Raw genomic sequence first — 20904 nt, 5'->3', positions numbered from 1 at the left:
CTTTTGATTTTTCATGGAGAAATGTAACTTTTTGGAATCGTAGTGTTGAAATAGTTCTACCTTATTGTACCTTCGAAATAATCGACCCCTTCAATGTGAAAAAATTGTCAAACCTTTGTATTAATGTATCATTTAAGATTTATTGTAGTTTTTTCTTGATATAGATTTATAAGAAACGGGTAGTAAAAAATATATGCGTCGTATTTGAAATGTTTTTGGGAGATTTCACTTTGTACCAGAAATATTGCAAGCTTTCGTTGTAGCATTGAAAACAAATTTTACCTTTTAGGTTTTGCTTAGACCAATATAGCTTTGGGAATCTAGCGAAGAAATTATTCAAGTTTGGATCTTTTGATTTTTCATGGAGAAATGTAACTTTTTGGAATCGTAGTGTTGAAATAGTTCTACCTTATTGTACCTTCGAAATAATCGACCCCTTCAATGTGAAAAAATTGTCAAACCTTTGTATTAATGTATCATTTAAGATTTATTGTAGTTTTTTCTTGATATAGATTTATAAGAAACGGGGACTAAAAAATGTATGCGTCGTATTTGAAATGTTGTTGGGAGATTTCAGTTTCAACCAGAAATTTTGCAAGCTTTCTTTGTATCATTCAAATAAAAATAGACTTTTCGGTTTTGCTTGAACAAATATAGCTTTGAGAATCTAGCGACACATTATTCAAATTTGGACCTTTTGATTTTTCATAGAGAAATATAACTTTTTGGAATCGTAGTGTTGAAATAGTTCTACCTTATTGTACCTTCGAAATAATCTACACCTTCAATATGCAAAAATTGTCAAACCTTTGTATTAATATATCATTTAAGATTTATTGTAGTTTTTTCCCGATATAGTTTTATAAGAAACGGGGAGTAAACAATGTAAGCGTCGTATTTGAAATGCTTGTGGGAGATTTCACTTTGTACCAGTAATATTGCAAGCTTTCGTTGTAGCATTGAACAATGATTTACCTTTTAGGTTTTGCTTAGACCAATATAGCTTTGGGAAACTAGCGAAGAAATTATTCAAGTTTGGATCTTTTGATTTTTCATGGAGAAATGTCACTTTTTGGAATCGTAGTGTTGAAATAGTTCTAGCTTATTGTACCTTCGAAATAATCGACACCTTCAATGTGAAAAAATTGTCAAACCTTTGTATTAATGTATCATTTAAGATTTATTGTAGTTTTTTCTTGATATAGTTTTATAAGAAACGGGGAGTAAACAATGTATGCGTCGTATTTGAAATGTTTTTGGAAGATTTCTTTTTGTGCCAGAAATATTGCAAGCTTTCTTTGTAGCATTGAAAAAAAATTTACCTTTTAGGGTTTGCTTAGACAAATATAGCTTTGGGAATCTAGCGAAGAAATTATTCAAGTTTGGATCTTTTGGTTTTTCATAGAGAAATGTAACTTTTTGGAATCGTAGTGCTGAAATAGTTCTACCTTATTGTACCTTCGAAGTAACCTACACCTTCAATGTGCAAAAATTGTCAAACATTTGTATTAATGTATCATTTAAGATTTATTGTAGTTTTTTCTTGATATCGTTTTATAAGAAACGGTGAGTAAACAAGGTATGCGTCGTATTTGAAATGTTTTTGGAAGATTTCACTTTGTACCAGAAATATTGCAAGCTTTCCTTGTAGCATTGAAAAAAATTTACCTTTTAGGTTTTGCTTAGACAAATATAGCTTTGGGAATCTAGCGAAGAAATTATTCAAGTTTGGATCTTTATATTTTTTATGGAGAAATGTAACTTTTTGGAATCGTAGTGTTGAAATAGTTCTACCTTATTGTACCTTCGAAATAATCGACACCTTCAATGTGAAAAAATTGTCAAACCTTTATATTAACCTATCATTTAAGATTTTTTGTAGTTTTTTCTTGATATAGTTTTATAAGAAACGGGGAGTAAAAAATATATGCGTCGTGTTTGAAATGTTTTTGGGAGATTTCAATTTGTACCAGAAATATTGCAAGCTTTCGTTGTAGCATTGAAAAATGAGTTATCTTTTAGGTTTTGCTTAGACCAATATAGCTTTGGAATCTAGCGAAGAAATTATTCAAGTTTGGATCTTTTGATTTTTCATGGAGAAATGTAACTTTTTGGAATCGTAGTGTTGAAATAGTTCTACCTTATTGTACCTTCGAAATAATCGACACCTTCAATGTGAAAAAATTGTCAAACCTTTATATTAACCTATCATTTAAGATTTTTTGTAATTTTTTCTTGATATAGTTTTATAAGAAACGGGGAGTAAAAAATATATGCGTCGTATTTGAAATGTTTTTGGGAGATATCACTTTGTACCAGTAATATTGCAAGCTGTCGTTGTAGCATTGAACAATGATTTACCTTTTAGGTTTTGCTTAGACCAATATAGCTTTGGGAAACTAGCGAAGAAATTATTCAAGTTTGGATCTTTTGATTTTGCATAGAGGAATGTAACTTTTTGGAATCGTAGTGTTGAAATAGTTCTACCTTATTGTACCTTCGAAATAATCTACACCTTCAATGTGCAAAAATTGTCAAACCTGTGTAATAATGTATCATTTAATATTTATTGTAGTTTTTTCTTGATATAGTTTTATAAGAAACGGGGAGTAAACAATGTATGCGTCGTATTTGAAATGTTTTTGGAAGATTTCTTTTGTACCAGAAATATTGCAAGCTTTCCTTGTAGCATTGAAACAAAATTACCTTTTAGGATTTGCTTAGACAAATATAGCTTTGGGAATCTAGCGAAGAAATTACTCAAGTTTGGATCTTTTGATTTTTCATAGAGGAATATAACTTTTTGGAATCGTAGTGTTGAAATCATTGTACCTTTTTGTACCTTCGAAATATTCTACTCCTTCAATGTGAAAAAATTGTCAAACCTTTGTACTAATGTATCATTTAAGATTTATTGTAGTTTTTTCTTGATATAGTTTTATAAGAAACGGTGAGTAAACAAGGTATGCGTCGTATTTGAAATGTTTTTGGAAGATTTCACTTTGTACCAGAAATATTGCAAGCTTTCCTTGTAGCATTGAAAAAAAATTTACCTTTTAGGTTTTGCTTAGACAAATATAGCTTTGGGAATCTAGCGAAGAAATTATTCAAGTTTGGATCTTTTGATTTTTTATGGAGAAATGTAACTTTTTGGAATCGTAGTGTTGAAATAGTTCTACCTTATTGTACCTTCGAAATAATCAACTCCTTCAATGTGAAATAATTGTCAAACCTTTATATTAACCTATCATTTAAGATTTTTTGTAGTTTTTTCTTGATATAGTTTTATAAGAAACGGGGAGTAAAAAATATATGCGTCGTATTTGAAATGTTTTTGGGAGCTTTCACTTTGTACCAGAAATATTGCAAGCCTTCGTTGTAGCATTGAAAAATGAGTTACCTTTTAGGTTTTGCTTAGACCAATATAGCTTTGGAATCTAGCGAAGAAATTATTCAAGTTTGGATCTTTTGATTTTTCATGGAGAAATGTAACTTTTTAGAATCGTAGTGTTGAAATAGTTCTACCTTATTGTACCTTCGAAATAATCGACACCATCAATGTGAAAAAATTGTCAAACCTTTATATTAACCTATCATTTAAGATTTTTTGTAGTTTTTTCTTGATATAGTTTTATAAGAAACGGGGAGTAAACAATGTATGCGTCGTATTTGAAATGTTTTTGGAAGATTTCTTTTTGTACCAGAAATATTGCAAGCTTTCTTTGTAGCATTGAAAAAAAATATACCTTTTAGGGTTTGCTTAGACAAATATAGCTTTGGGAATCTAGCGAAGAAATTATTCAAGTTTGGATCTTTTGATTTTTCATAGAGAAATGTAACTTTTTGGAATCGTAGTGCTGAAATAGTTCTACCTTATTGTACCTTCGAAGTAACCTACACCTTCAATGTGCAAAAATTGTCAAACATTTGTATTAATGTATCATTTAAGATTTATTGTAGTTTTTTCTTGATATAGTTTTATAAGAAACGGGGAGTAAATAATGTATGCGTCGTATTTGAAATGTTTTTGGAAGATTTCTTTTTGTACCAGAAATATTGCAAGGTTTCCTTGTAGCATTGAAAAAAAATTTACCTTTTAGGTTTTGCTTAGACAAATATAGCTTTGGGAATCTAGCGAAGAAATTATTCAAGTTTGGATCTTTTGATTTTTTATGGAGAAATGTAACTTTTTGGAATCGTAGTGTTGAAATAGTTCTACCTTATTGTACCTTCGAAATAATCGACACCTTCAATCTGAAAAAATTGTCAAACCTTTGTATTAATGTATCATTTAAGATTTATTGTAGTTTTTTGTTGATATAGATTTATAAGAAACGGGGAGTAAAAAATGTATGCGTCGTATTTGAAATGTTGTTGGGAGATTTCAGTTTCAACCAGAAATTTTGCAAGCTTTCTTTGTATCATTCAAATAAAAATAGACTTTTCGGTTTTGCTTGAACAAATATAGCTTTGAGAATCTAGCGACACATTATTCAAATTTGGACCTTTTGATTTTTCATAGAGAAATATAACTTTTTGGAATCGTAGTGTTGAAATAGTTCTACCTTATTGTACCTTCGAAATAATCTACACCTTCAATATGCAAAAATTGTCAAACCTTTGTATTAATATATCATTTAAGATTTATTGTAGTTTTTTCCCGATATAGTTTTATAAGAAACGGGGAGTAAACAATGTAAGCGTCGTATTTGAAATGCTTGTGGGAGATTTCACTTTGTACCAGTAATATTGCAAGCTTTCGTTGTAGCATTGAACAATGATTTACCTTTTAGGTTTTGCTTAGACCAATATAGCTTTGGGAAACTAGCGAAGAAATTATTCAAGTTTGGATCCTTTGATTTTTCATAGAGGAATGTAACTTTTTGGAATCGTAGTGTTGAAATAGTTCTACCTTATTGTACCTTCGAAATAATCTACACCTTCAATGTGCAAAAATTGTCAAACCTTTATATTAATCTATCATTTAAGATTTTTTGTAGTTTTTCTTGATATAGTTTTATAAGAAACGGGGAGTAAAAAATATATGCGTCGTATTTGAAATGTTTTTGGGAGATTTCACTTTTTATCAGTAATATTGCAAGCTTTCGTTGTAGCATTGAACAATGATTTACCTTTTAGGTTTTGCTTAGACCAATATAGCTTTGGGAAACTTTTAGAAATTATTCAAGTTTGGATCTTTTGATTTTTCATGGAGAAATGTAGCTTTTTGGAATCGTAGTGTTGAAATAGTTCTAGCTTATTGTTCCTTCGAAATAATCGACACCTTCAATGTGAAAAAATTGTCAAACCTTTGTATTAATGTATCATTTAAGATTTATTGTAGTTTTTTCTTGATATAGTTTTATAAGAAACGGGGAGTAAATAATGTATGCGTCGTATTTGAAATGTTTTTTGAAGATTTCACTTTGTACCAGAAATATAGCAAGCTTTCCTTGGGGCATTGAAAAAAAATTTACCTTTTAGGGTTTGCTTACACAAATATAGCTTTGGGAATCTAGCGAAGAAATTATTCAAGTTTGGATCTTTAGATTTTTTATGGAGAAATGTAACTTTTTGGAATCGTAGTGTTGAAATAGTTCTACCTTATTGTACCTTCGAAATAATCGACACCTTCAATGTGAAAAAATTGTCAAACCTTTATATTAACCTATCATTTAAGATTTTTTGTAGTTTTTTCTTGATATAGTTTTATAAGAAACGGGGAGTAAAAAATATATGCGTCGTGTTTGAAATGTTTTTGGGAGATTTCAATTTGTACCAGAAATATTGCAAGCTTTCGTTGTAGCATTGAAAAATGAGTTATCTTTTAGGTTTTGCTTAGACCAATATAGCTTTGGAATCTAGCGAAGAAATTATTCAAGTTTGGATCTTTTGATTTTTCATGGAGAAATGTAACTTTTTGGAATCGTAGTGTTGAAATAGTTCTACCTTATTGTACCTTCCAAATAATCGACACCTTCAATGTGAAAAAATTGTCAAACCTTTATATTAACCTATCATTTAAGATTTTTTGTAATTTTTTCTTGATATAGTTTTATAAGAAACGGGGAGTAAAAAATATATGCGTCGTATTTGAAATGTTTTTGGGAGATATCACTTTGTACCAGTAATATTGCAAGCTGTCGTTGTAGCATTGAACAATGATTTACCTTTTAGGTTTTGCTTAGACCAATATAGCTTTGGGAAACTAGCGAAGAAATTATTCAAGTTTGGATCTTTTGATTTTGCATAGAGGAATGTAACTTTTTGGAATCGTAGTGTTGAAATAGTTCTACCTTATTGTACCTTCGAAATAATCTACACCTTCAATGTGCAAAAATTGTCAAACCTGTGTAATAATGTATCATTTAATATTTATTGTAGTTTTTTCTTGATATAGTTTTATAAGAAACGGGGAGTAAACAATGTATGCGTCGTATTTGAAATGTTTTTGGAAGATTTCTTTTGTACCAGAAATATTGCAAGCTTTCCTTGTAGCATTGAAACAAAATTACCTTTTAGGATTTGCTTAGACAAATATAGCTTTGGGAATCTAGCGAAGAAATTACTCAAGTTTGGATCTTTTGATTTTTCATAGAGGAATATAACTTTTTGGAATCGTAGTGTTGAAATCATTGTACCTTTTTGTACCTTCGAAATATTCTACTCCTTCAATGTGAAAAAATTGTCAAACCTTTGTACTAATGTATCATTTAAGATTTATTGTAGTTTTTTCTTGATATAGTTTTATAAGAAACGGTGAGTAAACAAGGTATGCGTCGTATTTGAAATGTTTTTGGAAGATTTCACTTTGTACCAGAAATATTGCAAGCTTTCCTTGTAGCATTGAAAAAAAATTTACCTTTTAGGTTTTGCTTAGACAAATATAGCTTTGGGAATCTAGCGAAGAAATTATTCAAGTTTGGATCTTTTGATTTTTTATGGAGAAATGTAACTTTTTGGAATCGTAGTGTTGAAATAGTTCTACCTTATTGTACCTTCGAAATAATCAACTCCTTCAATGTGAAATAATTGTCAAACCTTTATATTAACCTATCATTTAAGATTTTTTGTAGTTTTTTCTTGATATAGTTTTATAAGAAACGGGGAGTAAAAAATATATGCGTCGTATTTGAAATGTTTTTGGGAGCTTTCACTTTGTACCAGAAATATTGCAAGCCTTCGTTGTAGCATTGAAAAATGAGTTACCTTTTAGGTTTTGCTTAGACCAATATAGCTTTGGAATCTAGCGAAGAAATTATTCAAGTTTGGATCTTTTGATTTTTCATGGAGAAATGTAACTTTTTGGAATCGTAGTGTTGAAATAGTTCTACCTTATTGTACCTTCGAAATAATCGACACCATCAATGTGAAAAAATTGTCAAACCTTTATATTAACCTATCATTTAAGATTTTTTGTAGTTTTTTCTTGATATAGTTTTATAAGAAACGGGGAGTAAAAAATATATGCGTCGTATTTGAAATGTTTTTGGGAGCTTTCACTTTGTACCAGAAATATTGCAAGCCTTCGTTGTAGCATTGAAAAAAAATTTACCTTTTAGGGTTTGTTTAGACAAATATAGCTTTGGGAATCTAGCGAAGAAATTATTCAAGTTTGGATCTTTTGATTTTTCATAGAGAAATGTAACTTTTTGGAATCGTAGTGCTGAAATAGTTCTACCTTATTGTACCTTCGAAGTAACCTACACCTTCAATGTGCAAAAATTGTCAAACATTTGTATTAATGTATCATTTAAGATTTATTGTAGTTTTTTCTTGATATAGTTTTATAAGAAACGGGGAGTAAATAATGTATGCGTAGTATTTGAAATGTTTTTGGAAGATTTCTTTTTGTACCAGAAATATTGCAAGGTTTCCTTGTAGCATTGAAAAAAAATTTACCTTTTAGGTTTTGCTTAGACAAATATAGCTTTGGGAATCTAGCGAAGAAATTATTCAAGTTTGGATCTTTTGATTTTTTATGGAGAAATGTAACTTTTTGGAATCGTAGTGTTGAAATAGTTCTACCTTATTGTACCTTCGAAATAATCGACACCTTCAATCTGAAAAAATTGTCAAACCTTTGTATTAATGTATCATTTAAGATTTATTGTAGTTTTTTGTTGATATAGATTTATAAGAAACGGGGAGTAAAAAATGTATGCGTCGTATTTGAAATGTTGTTGGGAGATTTCAGTTTCAACCAGAAATTTTGCAAGCTTTCTTTGTATCATTCAAATAAAAATAGACTTTTCGGTTTTGCTTGAACAAATATAGCTTTGAGAATCTAGCGACACATTATTCAAATTTGGACCTTTTGATTTTTCATAGAGAAATATAACTTTTTGGAATCGTAGTGTTGAAATAGTTCTACCTTATTGTACCTTCGAAATAATCTACACCTTCAATATGCAAAAATTGTCAAACCTTTGTATTAATATATCATTTAAGATTTATTGTAGTTTTTTCCCGATATAGTTTTATAAGAAACGGGGAGTAAACAATGTAAGCGTCGTATTTGAAATGCTTGTGGGAGATTTCACTTTGTACCAGTAATATTGCAAGCTTTCGTTGTAGCATTGAACAATGATTTACCTTTTAGGTTTTGCTTAGACCAATATAGCTTTGGGAAAATAGCGAAGAAATTATTCAAGTTTGGACTTTTGATTTTTCATGGAGAAATGTAACTTTTTGGAATCGTAGTGTTGAAATAGTTCTACCTTATTGTACCTTCGAAATAATCGACCCCTTCAATGTGAAAAAATTGTCAAACCTTTGTATTAATGTATCATTTAAGATTTATTGTAGTTTTTTCTTGATATAGATTTATAAGAAACGGGTAGTAAAAAATATATGCGTCGTATTTGAAATGTTTTTGGGAGATTTCACTTTGTACCAGAAATATTGCAAGCTTTCGTTGTAGCATTGAAAACAAATTTTACCTTTTAGGTTTTGCTTAGACCAATATAGCTTTGGGAATCTAGCGAAGAAATTATTCAAGTTTGGATCTTTTGATTTTTCATGGAGAAATGTAACTTTTTGGAATCGTAGTGTTGAAATAGTTCTACCTTATTGTACCTTCGAAATAATCGACCCCTTCAATGTGAAAAAATTGTCAAACCTTTGTATTAATGTATCATTTAAGATTTATTGTAGTTTTTTCTTGATATAGATTTATAAGAAACGGGGACTAAAAAATGTATGCGTCGTATTTGAAATGTTGTTGGGAGATTTCAGTTTCAACCAGAAATTTTGCAAGCTTTCTTTGTATCATTCAAATAAAAATAGACTTTTCGGTTTTGCTTGAGCAAATATAGCTTTGAGAATCTAGCGAGACATTATTCAAATTTGGACCTTTTGATTTTTCATAGAGAAATATAACTTTTTGGAATCGTAGTGTTGAAATAGTTCTACCTTATTGTACCTTCGAAATAATCGACACCTTCAATTTGAAAAAATTGTCAAACCTTTATATTAATCTATCATTTAAGATTTTCTGTAGTTTTTTCTTGATATAGTTTTATAAGAAACGGGGAGTAAAAAATATATGCGTCGTATTTGAAATGTTTTTGGGAGATTTCACTTTGTATCAGTAATATTGCAAGCTTTCGTTGTAGCATTGAACAATGATTTACCTTTTAGGTTTTGCTTAGACCAATATAGCTTTGGGAAACTAGCGAAGAAATTATTCAAGTTTGGATCTTTTGATTTTTCATGGAGAAATGTAACTTTTTGGAATCGTAGTGTTGAAATAGTTCTAGCTTATTGTACCTTCGAAATAATCGACACCTTCAATGTGAAAAAATTGTCAAACCTTTGTATTAATGTATCATTTAAGATTTATTGTAGTTTTTTCTTGATATAGATATATAAGAAACGGGGAGTAAACAAGGTATGCGTCGTATTTGAAATGTTTTTGGAAGATTTCTTTTTGTACCAGAAATATTGCAAGCTTTCCTTGTAGCATTGAAAAAAAATTTACCTTTTAGGTTTTGCTTAGACAAATATAGCTTTGGGAATCTAGCGAAGAAATTGTTCAAGTTTGGATCTTTTGATTTTTTATGGAGAAATGTAACTTTTTGGAATCGTAGTGTTGAAATAGTTCTACCTTATTGTACCTTCGAAGTAACCTACACCTTCAATGTGCAAAAATTGTCAAACATTTGTATTAATGTATCATTTAAGATTTTTTGTAGTTTTCGCTTGATATAGTTTTATAAGAAACGGGGAGTTATCAATGTATGCCGTCGTATTTGAAATGTTTTTGGGATATTTCAATTTGTACCAGAAATATTGCAGGCCTTCTTTGTAGCATTGAAAAAAAAATTTACATTTTAGGTTTTGCTTAGACAAATACAGCGTTGGGAATCTAGCGAAGAAATTATTCAAGTTTGGATCTTTTGATTTTTCATAGTGAAATGTAACTTTTTGGAATCGTATTGTTGAGATAGCTTTACCTTATTGTACCATCGAAATATTCTACACCTGAAATGTGCAAAAGTTTTGTACCTTGTCAAACCTTTGTATTAATGTATCATTTAAGATTTTTTTGTAGTCTTTTGAAAACGTAGCGTCGAAATAATTCTACCTTCTTGAACCTTTAAAATAACCTTTACCTTCGATGTTATAATCAAACTTTTGTATTAATGTATTATTTAAGATTTTTTGTAGTTTTTTGAAGACGTAGCGCCGAAATAATTCTACCCTATTGCACCTTCAATGCTATAAAATTGTGAAACCTTTGTAATAATGTGCCATTTAAGATTTTTTGTAGTTTTTTGACAACGTAGCGTCGAAATAATTCTACCTTCTTGAACCTTTGAAATAATCTTTACCTGCGATGTTATAGTCAAACCTTTATATCAATGTATTATTTAAGATTTTTTGTAGTTTTTTGGAATCGTCGCGTCGAAATAATCCTACTTTATTGTATCTTTGAAATAATCTATACCTTCGATGTTATAAAAGTTTCAAACCTTTGTATTAATGTATCATTTAAGATTTTTTAAAACGTAGCGTCGAAATAATTCTACCTTCTTTAACATTTGAAATAATCTTTACCTTCGATGTTATAGTCAAACCTTTATAGCAATGTAGGTATAATTTAAGATTTTTTGTAGTTTTTTGAAAACGTAGCGTCGAAATAATTCTACTTTCTTGAACGTTTGAAATAATCTTTACCTTCGATGTTACAGTCAAACCTTTGTATTAATGTATCAGTTAAGATTTTTTGTATTTTTTGAAAACGTAGCGTCGAAATAATTCTACCTTCTTGAACGTTTGAAATAATCTTTACCTTCGATGTTACAGTCAAACCTTTGTAATATTATATTATTTAAGAATGTTTGTAGTTTTTTGAAAACGTAGCGTCGAAATAATTCTACCTTATTGAGCCTTTGAAATAATCTATATCTTCGATGCTATAAAATTGTGAAACCTTTGTAATAATGTATCTTTTAACATTTTTTGTAGCGTTTTGAAAACGTAGCGTCAAAATAATTCTACCTTATTCTACCTTTGATATATCTGTCTATACGTTCGATGTTATCAATTTGTCAAACCTTTGTATTAATGTATCATTTAACATTTTTTTTTGTTTTTTGAAAACGTAGCGTCGAAATAGTTCTACCTTCTTGAACCTTTAAAATAACCTTTACCTTCGATGTTATAATCAAAACTTTGTATTAATGTATCATTTAAGATTTTTTGTAGTTTTTTGAAAACGTAACGTCGAAATAATTATACCCTATTGCACCTTCAATGCTATAACATTGTCAAACCTTTGTATTAATGTATTATTTAAGATTTTTTGTAGTTTTTTGAAAACGTAGCGTCGAAATAATTCTACCTTTTTGAACGTTTTAAATAATCTTTACCTTCGATGTTATAGTCAAACCTTTGTAATATTGTATTATTTAAGAATTTTTGTAGTCTTTTGGAAACGTAGCGTCGAAATAATTATACCTTATTGAACCTTTGAAATAATCTATATCTTCGATGCTCTAAAATTGTGAAACTTTTGTAATGATGTATCATTTAAGATTTTTTGTAGTTTTTTGAAAACGTAGCGTCGAAATAATTCTACCTTCTTGAACCTTTGAAATAATCTTTACCTGCGATGTTATAGTCAAACCTTTATATCAATGTATTATTTAAGATTTTTTGTAGTTTTTTGGAATCGTCGCGTCGAAATAATCGTACCTTAATGTATCATTGAAATAATCTATACTCTATACCTTCGATGTTATAAAAATGTCAAACCTTTGTATTAATGTATCATTTAAGATTTTTTGTATTTTTTGAAAACGTAGCGTCGAAATAATTCTGCCTTCTTGAACCTTTAAAATAACCTTTACCTTCGATGTTATAATCAAACCTTTGTATTAATGTATCATTTAAGATTTTTTGTAGTTTTTTGAAAACGTAGCGTCGAAATAATTCTAGCTTCTTGAACGTTTGAAATAATCTTTACCTTCGATGTTATAGTCAAACCTTTGTAATATTGTATTATTTAAGAATTTTTGTAGTCTTTTGGAAACGTAGCGTCGAAATAATTCTACCTTCTTGAACCTTTAAAATAACCTTTACCTTCGATGTTATAATCAAACCTTTGTATTAATGTATCATTCAAGATTTATTGTAGTTTTTTGAAAACGTAGCGTCGAAATAATTCTACTTTTGAACGTTTGAAATAATCTTTACCTTCGATGTTATAGTCAAACCTTTGTAATATTGTATTATTTAAGAATTTTTGTAGTCTTTTGGAAACGTAGCGTCGAAATAATTATACCTTATTGGGCCTTTGAAATAATCTATATCTTCGATGCTCTAAAATTGTGAAACCTTTGTAATGATGTATCATTTAAGATTTTTTGTAGTTTTTTGAAAACGTAGCGTCGAAATTATTCTACCTTCTTGAACCTTTGAAATAATCTTTACCTGCGGTGTTATAGTCAAACCTTTATATCAATGTATTATTTAAGATTTTTTGTAGTTTTTTGGAATCGTCGCGTCGAAATAATCGTACCTTAATGTATCATTGAAATAATCTATACTCTATACCTTCGATGTTATAAAAGTGTCAAACCTTTGTATTAATGTATCATTTAAGATTTTTTGTAGTTTTTTGAAAACGTAGCGTCGAAATAATTCTGCCTTCTTGAACCTTTAAAATAACCTTTACCTTCGATGTTATAATCAAACCTTTGTATTAATGTATCATTTAAGATTTTTTGTAGTTTTTTGAAAACGTAGCGTCGAAATAATTCTACCTTCTTGAACCTTTGAAATAATCTTTACCTGCGATGTTATAATCAAACCTTTGTATTAATGTATTATTTAAGATTTTTTGTAGTTTTTTGAAAACGTAGCTTCGAAATAATTTTACCTTCTTGAACGTTTGAAATAATCTTTACCTTCGATGTTATAGTCAAACCTTTGTAATATTGTATTATTTAAGAATTTTTGTAGTCTTTTGGAAACATAGCGTCGAAATAATTCTACCTTATTGAGCCTTTGAAATAATCTATACCTTTGATGCTATAAAATTATGAAACCTTTGTAATAATGTATCATTTAAGATTTTTTGTAGTTTTTTGGAAACGTAGCGTCGAAATAATTCTACCTTCTTGAACCTTTAAAATAAGCTTTACCTTCGATGTTATAATCAAACCTTTGTATTAATGTTTAAGATTTTTTGTAGTTTTTTGGAAACATAGCGTCGAAATAATTCTACCTTCTTGAACCTTTAAAATAACCTTTACCTTCGATGTAATAATCAAACATTTTTTAATAAATGTATCATTTAAGATTTTTTGCAGTTTTTTGAAAACGTAGCGTCGAAATAATTTTACCTTCTTGAACGTTTGAAATAATCTTTACCTTCGATGTTATAGTCAAACCTTTGTAATATTGTATTATTTAACAATTTTTGTAGTCTTTTGGAAACGTAGCGTCGAAATAATTGTACCTTATTGAGCCTTTGAAATAATCTATATCTTCGATGCTCTAAAATTGTGAAACCTTTGTAATGATGTATCACTTAAGATTTTTTGTAGTTTTTTGAAAACGTAGCGTCGAAATAATTCTACCTTCTTGAACCTTTGAAATAATCTTTACCTGCGATGTTATAGTCAAACCTTTATATCAATGTATTATTTAAGATTTTTTGTAGTTTTTTGGAATCGTCGCGTCGAAATAATCCTACCTTATTGTATCTTCGAAATAATATATACCTTCGATGTTATAAAAGTGTCAAACCTTTGTATTAATGTGTCATTTAAGATTTTCTGTAGTTTTTTGAAAACGTAGCGTCGAAATAATTCTACCTTCTTGAACCTTTAAAATAACCTTTACCTTCGATGTTATAATCAAACCTTTGTATTAATGTATCATTTAAGATTTTTTGTAGTTTTTTGAAAACGTAGCGTCAAAATAATTCTACCTTTGATATAATCTGTCTATACGTTCGATGTTATCAATTTGTCAAACCTTTGTATTAATGTATCATTTAACATTTTTTTTTTGTTTTTTGAAAACGTAGCGTCGAAATAATTCTACCTTCTTGAACCTTTAAAATAACTTTTACTTTCGATGTTATAATCAAACCTTTGTATTAATGTATCATTTAAGATATTTTGTAGTTTTCTGAAAACGTAACGTCGAAATAATTTTACCCTATTGTACCTTCAATGCTATAAAATTATCAAACTTTTGCATTAATGTATTATTTAAGACTTTTTGTAGTTTTTTGGAATCGTAGCGTCGAAATAATTCTACCTTATTGTATCTTTGAAATAATCTATACCTTCGATGCCATACAATTGTAAAACCTTTGTATTAATGTGTCATGTAAGATTTTTTGTAGTTTTTGAAAACGTAGCGTCGAAATAATTCTACCTTCTTGAACCTTTAAAATAACCTTTACCTTCCATGTTATATCCAAACCTTTGTATTAATGTATCATTTAAGATTTTTTTGTAGTTTTTTGAAAACGTAGCGTCGAAATAATTCTACCTTATTGAGCCTTTGAAATAATCTATATCTTCGATGGTATAAAATTGTGAAACCTTTGTAATAATGTATCTTTTAAGATTTTTTGTAGTGTCTTGAAAACGTAGCGTCAAAATAATTCTACCTTATTGTACCTCTGAAATAATGTATCATTTAAAATTTTTTGTAGTTTTTTGGAAACGTAGCGTCAAAATAATTCTACCTTATTCTACCTTTGATATAATGTGTCTATACGTTCGATGTTATCAATTTGTCAAATCTTTGTATTAATGTATCATTTAACATTTTTTTTGTTTTTTGAAAACGTAGCGTCGAAATAATTCTACCTTCTTGAACCTTTAAAATAACCTTTACCTTCGATGTTATAATCAAACCTTTGTATTAATGTATCATTTAAGATTTTTTGTAGTTTTTTGAAAACGTAACGTCGAAATAATTATACCCTATTGTACCTTCAATGCTATAAAATTATCAAACCTTTGCATTAATGTATTTAAGACTTTTTGTAGTTTTTTGGAATCGTAGCGTCGAAATAATTCTACCTTATTGTATCTTTGAAATAATCTATACCTTCGATGCGATACAATTGTAAAACCTTTGTATTAATGTGTCATGTAAGATTTTTTGTAGTTTTTGAAAACGTAGCGTCGAAATAATTCTACCTTCTTGAACCTTTAAAATAACCTTTACCTTCCATGTTATATCCAAACCTTTGTATTAATGTATCATTAAAGTTTTTTTTGTAGTTTTTTGAAAACGTAGCGTCGAAATAATTCTATCTTATTGAGCCTTTGAAATAATCTATATCTTCGATGGTATAAAATTGTGAAACCTTTGTAATAATGTATCTTTTAAGATTTTTTGTAGTGTCTTGAAAACGTAGCGTCAAAATAATTCTACCTTAACCTTTGAAATAATGCATCATTTAAAAATTGTTGTAGTTTTTTGGAAACGTAGCGTCAAAATAATTCTACCTTATTCTACCTTTGATATAATCTGTCTATACGTTCGATGTTATCAATTTGTCAAATCTTTGTATTAATGTATCATTTAACATTTTTTTTTGTTTTTTGAAAACGTAGCGTCGAAATAATTCTACCTTCTTGAACCTTTAAAATAACCTTTACCTTCGATGTTATAATCAAACCTTTGTATTAATCTATCATTTAAGATTTTTGTAGTTTTTTCTTGATATAGTTTTATAACAAACGGAGAGTAAACAATGTATGCGTCGTATTTGAAATGTTTTTGGGAGATTTCACTTTGTACCAGAAATATTGCAAGCTTTCGTTGTAGCATTGAAAAAAATTTACCTTTTAGGTTTTGCTTAGACAAATACAGCTTTGGGAATCTAGCGAAGAAATTATTCAAGTTTGGATCTTTTGATTTTTCACAGCGAAATGTAACTTTTTGGAATCATAGTGTTGAAATAGTTCTACCTTATTGTACCTTCGAAATAATCTACACCTTCAATGTGAAACAATGTCAAACCTTTGTATTAATCTACCATATAAGATGTTTTGTAGTTTTTTCTTGATATAGGATTATAAGAAACGGTGAGTAAAAATGTATGCGTCGTATTTGAAATCTTGTTGGGAGATTTCAGTTTGAACCAGAAATTTTGCAAGCTTTCTTTGTATCATTCAAATAAAAATAGACCTTTTCGGTTTTGCTTGGACAAATATAGCTTTGAGAATCTAGCGAGAAATTATTTAAATTTGGACCTTTTGATTTTTTATAGAGATATGTAACTTTTTGGAATCATAGTTTTGAAATCATTGTACCTTATAGTACTTTCGAAATAATCTACACCTTCAATGTGAAAAAATTGTCAAATCTTTGTTTTAATCTATCATTTAAGATTTTTTTTAAATTTTGTCTTGATATAGTTTTATAAGAAACGGGGAGCAGTCGTATTTGAAATGTTTTTGTGAGATTTCACTTTGCACCAGAAATTTGGCAAGCTTTCGTTGTGGCATTGAAAAAAAATAGACCTTTTCGGTTTGGCTTAGACAAATATAGCATTGGGAATCTAGCAAAGAAAATATTTATGTTTGGACCTTTTGATTTTTCATAGAGAAATGTAACTTTTTGGAATCGTAGTTTTTGAAATTATTGTACACTTGAAATAATCTACACCTTCAATGTGAAAAAATTGTCAAATATTTGTGTTAACCTATCATTTAAGATTTTTTGTAGTTTTCTCTTGATATAGTTTTATAAGAAACGGGGAGTTATCAATGTATGCCGTCGTATTTGAAATGTTTTTGGGATATTTCAATTTGTACCAGAAATATTGCAGGCCTTCTTTGTAGCATTGATAAAAAAAATTTACATTTTAGGTTTTGCTTAGACAAATACAGCGTTGGGAATCTAGCGAAGAAATTATTCAAGTTTGGATCTTTTGATTTTTCATAGTGAAATGTAACTTTTTGGAATCATAGTGTTGAGATAGCTTTACCTTATTGTACCATCGAAATATTCTACACCTGAAATGTGCAAAAGTTGTCAAACCTTTGTATTAATGTATCATTTAAGATTTTTTTGTAGTCTTTTGAAAACGTAGCGTCGAAATAATTCTACCTTCTTGAACCTCTAAAATAACCTTTACCTTCGATGTTATAATCAAACTTTTGTATTAATGTATTATTTAAGATTTTTTGTAGTTTTTTGAAGACGTAGCGTCGAAATAATTCTACCCTATTGCACCTTCAATGCTATAAAATTGTGAAACCTTTGTAATAATGTGCCATTTAAGATTTTTTGTAGTTTTTTGAAAACGTAGCGTCGAAATAATTCTACCTTCTTGAACCTTTGAAATAATCTTTACCTGCGATGTTATAGTCAAACCTTTATATCAATGTATTATTTATGATTTTTTGTAGTTTCTTGGAATCGTCGCGTCGAAATAATCCTACCTTATTGTATCTTTGAAATAATCTATACCTTCGATGTTATAAAAGTTTCAAACCTTTGTATTAATGTATCATTTAAGATTTTTTATAGTTTTTTGAAAACGTAGCGTCGAAATAATTCTACCTTCTTTAACATTTGAAATAATCTTTACCTTCGATGTTATAGTCAAACCTTTATAGCAATGTAGGTATAATTTAAAATTTTCTGTAGTTTTTTGAAAACGTAGCGTCGAAATAATTCTACTTTCTTGAACGTTTGAAATAATCTTTACCTTCGATGTTACAGTGAAACCTTTGTATTAATGTATCGGTTAAGATTTTTTGTATTTTTTGAAAACGTAGCGTCGAAATAATTCTACCTTCTTGAACGTTTGAAATAATCTTTACCTTCGATGTTACAGTCAAACCTTTGTAATATTATATTATTTAAGAATGTTTGTAGTTTTTTGAAAACGTAGCGTCGAAATAATTCTACCTTATTGAGCCTTTGAAATGATCTATATCTTCGATGCTATAAAATTGTGAAACCTTTGTAATAATGTATCTTTTAACATTTTTTGTAGTGTTTTGAAAACGTAGCGTCAAAATAATTCTACCTTATTCTACCTTTGATATAATCTGTCTATACGTTCGATGTTATCAATTTGTCAAACCTTTGTATTAATGTATCATTTAACATTTTTTTTTTGTTTTTTGAAAACGTAGCGTCGAAATAAGTCTACCTTCTTGAACCTTTAAAATAACCTTTACCTTCCATGTTATAATCAAACCTTTGTATTAATGTATCATTTAAGATTTTTTGTAGTTTTTTGAAAACGTAACGTCGAAATAATTATACCCTATTGCACCTTCAATGCTATAACATTGTCAAACCTTTGTATTAATGTATTATTTAAGACTTTTTATAGTTTTTTGGAATCGTAGCGTCGAAATAATTCTACCTTATTGTATCTTTGAAATAATCTATACCTTCGATGCTATAAAATTGTAAAACCTTTGTAATAATGTGTCATGTAAGATTTTTTGTAGTTTTTGAAAACGTAGCGTGGAAATAATTCTACCTTCTTAAACCTTTAAAATAACCTTTACCTTCCATGTTATATCCAAACCTTTGTATTAATGTATCATTTAAGATTTTTTGTAGTTTTTTCAAAACGTAGCGTCGAAATAATTCTACCTTCTTGAACGTTTGAAATAATCTTTACCTTCGATGTTATAGTCAAACCTTTGTAATATTGTATTATTTAAGAATTTTTGTAGTCTTTTGGAAACGTAGCGTCGAAATAATTATACCTTATTGAACCTTTGAAATAATCTATATCTTCGATGCTCGAAAATTGTGAAACTTTTGTAATGATGTATCATTTAAGATTTTTTGTAGTTTTTTGAAAACGTAGCGTCGAAATAATTCTACCTTCTTGAACCTTTGAAATAATCTTTACCTGCGATGTTATAGTCAAACCTTTATATCAATGTATTATTTAAGATTTTTTGTAGTTTTTTGGAATCGTCGCGTCGAAATAATCCTACCTTAATGTATCATTGAAATAATCTATACTCTATACCTTCGATGTTAAAAAAGTGTCAAACCTTTGTATTAATGTATCATTTAAGATTTTTTGTAGTTTTTTGAAAACGTAGCGTCGAAATAATTCTGCCTTCTTGAACCTTTAAAATAACCTTTACCTTCGATGTTATAATCAAACCTTTGTATTAATGTATCATTTAAGATTTTTTGCAGTTTTTTGAAAACGTAGTGTCGAAATAATTCTAGCTTCTTGAACGTTTGAAATAATCTTTACCTTCGATGTTATAGTCAAACCTTTGTAATATTGTATTATTTAAGAATTTTTGTAGTCTTTTGGAAACGTAGCGTCGAAATAATTCTACCTTCTTGAACCTTTAAAATAACCTTTACCTTCGATGTTATAATCAAACCTTTGTATTAATGTATCATTTAAGATTTTTTGTAGTTTTTTGAAAACGTAGCTTCGAAATAATTTTACCTTCTTGAACGTTTGAAATAATCTTTACCTTCGATGTTATAGTCAAACCTTTGTAATATTGTATTATTTAAGAATTTTTGTAGTCTTTTGGAAACGTAGCGTCGAAATAATTCTACCTTATTGAGCCTTTGAAATAATCTATACCTTTGATGCTATAAAATTGTGAAACCTTTGTAATAATGTATCATATAAGATTTTTTGTAGTTTTTTGGAAACGTAGCGTCGAAATAATTCTACCTTCTTGAACCTTTAAAATAACCTTAACCTTCGATGTAATAATCAAACATTTTTTAATAAATGTATCATTTAAGATTTTTTGTAGTTTTTTGAAAACGTAGCTTCGAAATAATTTTACCTTCTTGAACGTTTGAAATAATCTTTACCTTCGATGTTATAGTCAAACCTTTGTAATATTGTATTATTTAACAATTTTTGTAGTCTTTTGGAAACGTAGCGTCGAAATAATTGTACCTTATTGAGCCTTTGAAATAATCTATATCTTCGATGCTCTAAAATTGTGAAACCTTTGTAATGATGTATCATTTAAGATTTTTTGTAGTTTTTTGGAAACGTAGCGTCGAAATAATTCTACCTTCTTGAACCTTTAAAATAAGCTTTACCTTCGATGTTATATTCAAACCTTTGTATTAATGTATCATTTAAGATTTTTTGTAGTTTTTTGGAAACATAGCGTCGAAATAATTCTACCTTCTTGAACCTTTAAAATAACCTTTACCTTCGATGTAATAATCAAACATTTTTTAATAAATGTATCATTTAAGATTTTTTGTAGTTTTTTGAAAACGTAGCGTCGAAATAATTTTACCTTCTTGAACGTTTGAAATAATCTTTACCTTCGATGTTATAGTCAAACCTTTGTAATATTGTATTATTTAACAATTTTTGTAGTCTTTTGGAAACGTAGCGTCGAAATAATTGTACCTTATTGAGCCTTTGAAATAATCTATATC

At 28.5% G+C, this 20904-nt stretch overlaps 1 long non-coding RNA gene across 50 annotated transcripts in view; it reads right to left on the bottom strand.

Annotated features, from left to right (window-relative positions):
• Positions 1–20904, bottom strand: part of LOC126887013 (uncharacterized) — a 204623-nt gene that overhangs the window by 156042 nt on the left and 27677 nt on the right. For 49 of the 50 annotated variants that reach the window (XR_007698867.1, XR_007698897.1, XR_007698886.1 and 46 more), the window contains 2 exons: positions 18698–20049; positions 71–12608 (listed from right to left, as the gene is read on the bottom strand). This is a non-coding gene — a long non-coding RNA (uncharacterized LOC126887013). The remainder of the gene's footprint in view (positions 1–70; positions 12609–18697; positions 20050–20904) is intronic. The other variant, XR_007698887.1, reaches the window with a different exon arrangement.

Source organism: Diabrotica virgifera, chromosome 6 (assembly GCF_917563875.1).
Source record: "Diabrotica virgifera virgifera chromosome 6, PGI_DIABVI_V3a".
In the NCBI taxonomy this organism is placed as follows: domain Eukaryota; kingdom Metazoa; phylum Arthropoda; class Insecta; order Coleoptera; family Chrysomelidae; genus Diabrotica; species Diabrotica virgifera.
This window is presented reverse-complemented; position numbering and strand designations above follow the sequence as displayed.